The 6,023-nt window shown below is 29.7% G+C and overlaps 1 pseudogene; it reads right to left on the bottom strand.

Moving 5' to 3' along the window:
- Window positions 1–300: 300 nt before the first annotated feature.
- On the bottom strand, window positions 301–5,733 carry LOC120275559 (annotated as a pseudogene).
- Window positions 5,734–6,023: the final 290 nt, after the last annotated feature.

Genomic DNA, 6,023 nt, shown 5'->3' with positions numbered 1-6,023 from the left:
ATTTTTATTCAAAAAAATTTTGCTTTTAGACATCCTAGTTACCTGTGATGCTACTTGGTAGAAGGCTCGACTCTCTCTCTCATTATATATATATATATATATATACATATATGTATGTATTAATTTTATAAAATGAAGAGTATTGGTTTTATTTGGTGCATCCAACCACTGAATAAATAAACGTCCTTAGAATTGAATTCTAGAGCCATTGGTAGAAGACTCAGCATACTATATATATATATATATATGTATATAGAAAGTATTAGTTTATTTAATAATATTATAAATGTGACAAAAATGTTATAATAATATTGTACTAATAATGCTTATGGATTCAAAATATCTTGGAGTGTAGAACTTGATCTCTCTTTCATTGATTGCCTGCAGTGGTCTTGCATTGTTCTTAGCATCCTGAAAATAATAAAATAAATCATTAAATAAAAGCAAAATTGTCCTTATTTGTATAATATATTCCTGTATAGTCAAAAATCAATGAATTTTTAAAAGTATATATAAATAAATTATGTTTTATTTCAAGATGTGACAAAAGTCAACTAATTTGTTTGAATTTACTATTTTACCCAAATTCATAAAGTGATTGTAAAATGATTTCTACTTCATAAAAATTTAGTCAAATTTTGATCATAAAAAAACTATAAATATTAGTTTTTTTTATAGAAATATATATATGAAAACATGAATTTTCTTATGAGTATATATATATATACATATAATAAAAATATCGATGATATAAGAAATAATAGATAAACTCACATCATGAACAGCATCTCTCAACAGCTTCAATTGAGCTTTAGAAGCAGTTCTAATCTACAAAACATAAATCAAAAACAATAAATTAAAAGTTATTAAACCATATAACTTTAAAACCTAAAAAAAAAATTAAATGCTATTAATAAAACAATATATAAAACATGATACCTTATTAACAATGGTCCAAGTAACACCTTGAGTGCAAGGAGGAGTAGTTAATGAACCCATATATCTATAATACTTTCTACTCCCAATCTTTTACGTACTTGGATCTATCACTCCAACACTGATTTCATCTTCCCTTGTTACTTCAACCTCATTTATACGCTCTTCTAACTATAAAAATAATAATAAAATATAATTCCCATTAATTTAATTACCATAAAATAAATTACAAAAATAAAAATGCATGATGGCACATTTGTAAACAATATATTTCTTTAGGGACAAATTTGGATGAACCATCTATTTGAATCATTTTGTACAATTTTTATGTATAAAAAGTATTTATGCGTTGAAGATGTTTAGATTGTTTGATTAATGAAAATATAAAAAATTATATAATCGGTAAAATCATAATAATTTTTTTGGAAGCCAATCATAGCATGTAAAAAGCACATTTAAAGTATATTTATGCATAAATTTTTGTTTAAATATATGAATAAATTTACAATTCATTACATGATGGACATATATATATATATATATATATATATATATATATATATATAAGGGCCATGTATGAAACAAAGTTAAAAACTAGAGAAATGCAATTTTAAGGAGTATGTAAAAGTAAAAATAGGGATATAATTTTAAAATATAAAAAATGATTAAACATAGATTAGATTAATTACCTCCTTAAAAGGAATGAGTCAGGGCGTCCAATTTGTACATAATTCCAACCACAGCTATCTTTCCATCAGTTCTTTTGATGGACCATGCTGAACCTCAAGTGCAAACCTAAAACAAACAAACAAATAAATAAATAAATAAATAATTGGACCATGGTGGGAGGCATAGAAATGTGACATTAAATTAGATGTATAATATATATATTATATTACCTTTCTTATTAGGAACATGCATTTAAAATATTTAGATGTAGAGCTTTTTATTTAATTGGTGGGAGGTATAGAAATGTCTCATCGATTTTTAATAGAATCAATTTTTAAATAATATACTAAAACATATTTTTCATATAATAGGTTTTATTAAAAATATTACAAATTAGATCAACAAGATTTAAAAAGAAAAGATAAACAATATATAAAAGCTAAGTCAATTTGAAAGACCAAAAGAGGGCATTGATTGGTCCTGATAATTATGTTGGTAGCTCAACCATAGAAAACAACAACCGAGGACCATGAAGTCAACATTTTGGTTTTACTGATATATTTTAGCTCAATAAAATAGAAATAAATATATGACAATGAGAAAAATACAATCACAATGATACTAAAATTAAGCTAATATTAAAAATTATGGTGATAACATATGTATGAATATAAAAATAAAAAGATAAAAATTGAGGGTTTGACTCTTATTATAATTAAGATTTAACGTAGTGGTTTGTTCATATTGTTAAAAATAATAATAATTACATAAAAATAAAATTATTATTTAAATGAGATTATTTTTAAAAAATAAGTTAAATATGTCACCATTGTAATAATGGAGTAGTAAAACATTAAACTCGAAAAATTGGAGTCCATTTTAATTTATGATTGAGATTAAATAATAAAAATTATGATTAGTTAAAAAGTACCGGGATAAAAATATATTTTTAAATACAATAAGTTTTTAATAGAAAAATATATGTGCATTATATGGAAAGAGAAAGATATATATCACCAACCTCTTGCCATTAACGAGTATGTTCAGAAGGTGCATGCCAATGGCATTGCTTAAGCAAATACTCACTTCCATTTATCCAAAGTGAACCAGCATCTCCTTCGCACTCCAACTACATATCATATTCATTCCACAAAACCACATCAAATAATCATCTAAATAATATATATATATATATATATATATATATATATTAAATATATATTAATGGTTTACCATAATATCATATCCTCTATTTTAATGGTAGCATTTGAGAGGCTTATAACTCCTCTTCAACCTCCCCAAAGTTGGCACAACTCTCACTCTCTCATGAATCAAATCAATGGGTGATTGCATGTCTCCTTTTCCACATACTTTCCACTCTTCATGTAACTCTCCCCAATGCTCTGGTCCATTTGGACTCCCTTCAATGTAACTAAACTCTCTTTCATCCTCTACACAACAGCACTCAATTAATAAAACCATGCATTATATTTATATACAAGCCTAGAAAGAAGAGAGTATATATATATATATATATATATTTATTACCAACTTCTTAAGAGCTTGTTTTTTGGGGGACATGAAATGAAGAAGAAGAGAAGAATTAATAGACTTAGAGAAAAAAGTGATAACTTGTGATTAAACTCTCTTTTCATCCTCTCCAAAACAACACACAATTAAAACAATAAAAATAATACAAGTCTATAGATAGCTATAGAGGATGAGAAAAAAATATATTACCAACTTCTTGGGAGCTTGTTTTGGGAGGACATGGAAATGAAGAAGAAGAGAAGAAAGAAAGAGATAGAGAATGGTTGTATTCTTCATGGCTTTGTTTCTTAGTTTCTTGAAGATTAGAAAGATTGAGGACTTTTATAGACTTAGAGAAAAGAGAGCGTGTGATTTGGTTTGAAGATCATTCAAACTATTGTCATTATGTACGGTAGCCATATGAACAACTTGTTTTTTGGTCAAGGGATGACTTTGAATTAATTACAGGGGTGGTTATTTTGTGTGGTGACTTTTTGTATTAATGATGAAAATTATGTACAAATTAGAGTTTAATTTATTTTTAATGGTTGATTAATTGTTTATGATTGGTTATTGCGAAATTTTGAAAATCAGAAAGGATATTAAAAATTAAACCAAAATAAACTTAAACTAATTAAAGGAATAAATATCATTTATTAAATACTTATTATAAGATGGGATTTTAAATATTGTTAATGTGAAACATATTTATTCACTATAAACATTAAAAACTCATTAAAGCGATGCTTCGGAAAGTTCAAATGCAGTCACCATTTTTGACAAAATGTTCTTCAATATATGATGCAAACCATGAAAGAAGTTTAAAAACATTGTCTTGTAAGCTACGGCAGTGGAATTCGTTTGTCCTTCTGAGCCAGATTATATGTGGTATCCGTACTAAAATTTAATTATATATATATAGACTTGGGAAGAAAGTTGGAGAAACTCGCAAATAAATAAAACCGGTGGCCGATTGGTTTTATTAGTATTGGGTATTTTTAAAATGCTAGATCCTCTAGAAGTGAGTTAGATCCGAAGCTACATACGGATAGAGAATACATGTGTTATAGAGCTCAGTTTTTCGGGTATGTTGTTCACATTTACCAAATATTAAATTAATTTTACAATACTAAATATTTTTAAAAATTTAACTTTACAAAAATTGAACTTTATGTGTCGATTCACGGAATTTTATTTATTTATCTTTATATTTTATTTAGGTTTCAAAAATCTGCTCGATGCTTATCTTTGTTTCTCCGTTATATATATCTGTCCCCTCTTTTCCTTCTTTTCTTTTGTTTTTGGCGTGTGGTGCACTGATGGATCTAATCGGTATAAACTCTAATTCAAACCACGGATCTTCTTGCTTGGAGTTGTTTAGGAACAAAAAGTGGGCGGAGCGTCGCACAATCGCATTGGTTGATTACTGAGCGAAGGTGATTGGGTCTTGTGGTTCTTTTTCACTGATCAGCGCGCAAAGGGAGATGGGAACCCTAATTGCTGAATCTCAATATTGCATGCTCAATCAGGGGACCGCACCCTATTTATAAAAGAAATCTATATGGGGCTAATTACAAATTTGCCCATCATGGATTTGACAATTTGCCCAGGAATTCTACAACATATGATTAATATGTATATCCACACATTTAAATTTAGATAATTGGGACCAAATTCAGAAAGCTTGAATCAGGGATCACAATTTGGGTCCATTCAAAACTGAATAATAAGATATACACAATTATAAACATTAGTTGTGACGTCTGACACAACTTATGCACAGTCCTATATCCTCATGTTATTGTGGCCCTGACCCAACAATCTCCCACTTGACCATACAATCATGCACCTTCGGGAATTCAAAATTGTGTATAAATTACTATCAACAACCAAATGTAATTACAACTGAAAAATTATCTAAATCAATCTTGTCCATCAGCCTCATCTATACATGGAACATAGGGGCAGTTGTCGCATGTAATGCAACTAAACCCACAATGCTCCACACATACCGACTTAACTAACGACATAGATAAAGTGTGGATGTGGCATTGTACTAAATGTGATCTACGCCAGTCTATTTTCAACTAGTCCAACTTTAAAGTCTTTATGAGATCATGGTTCAAGAGCAGTAAATGATAAACTTTATACTAATCAAAAGTGTCATGACATCAACATGAATATCAAGCTATAGAAAATAAACTCCAACTAATCGGAAACGCATTCATACTAACGACGCCCATGCTAGCAATATGTTCATGACTGTAGAGGCGTCAATGCATTTGTAAAGCGGATCCGCAACCATGGAATTTGTCCATAGAGCTCAATACTAACAAAGCCACTCTGAACCCTTTCTTTAACAGCTAAGAACTTAATGTCTATATGCTTAGACCTAGAAGAACTTCTGTTGCTGTTTGAGAACAAAACTGCTGCTCTATTATCACAATACAACGTCAAAGGTCTCTCTATGTTTTCGACAACTCGCAGTCCTTCAATGAAATTGCGCAGCCAAATAGCATGACTAGATGCCTCATAACATGCGATGAATTCTGCCTCCATGGTTGATGATGCAGCAAGGATTGCTTGGCACTTCTCCATGAAATAGCACTACCAGCCATAGTGAAGACGTAACCTGATGTCGACTTACGACTATCTAAGCATCCAGCAAAGTCGCAGTCGGAATACCCAATGATCTCAAGCCTATCAACCTCTTGTATGTGGGCGCTAATCCTTGTCTGAAGATATCTAAAGACCCTTGCAGCTACAACCCAATGTTCTCCCACGGATTACATTGATATCTTCCAGCGTTCCCTCACCCATAAAGTGCAGGTTAGACAGGTGCAGACACTGTGCGTACATGAAACTTTCCTACTGCAGCAATACATATT

Source organism: Dioscorea cayenensis, chromosome 14 (assembly GCF_009730915.1).
Source record: "Dioscorea cayenensis subsp. rotundata cultivar TDr96_F1 chromosome 14, TDr96_F1_v2_PseudoChromosome.rev07_lg8_w22 25.fasta, whole genome shotgun sequence".
Lineage (NCBI taxonomy): Eukaryota > Viridiplantae > Streptophyta > Magnoliopsida > Dioscoreales > Dioscoreaceae > Dioscorea > Dioscorea cayenensis.
The sequence above is the reverse complement of the archived record's forward strand: the minus strand, read 5'-3'. Positions and strand labels throughout refer to the sequence as shown.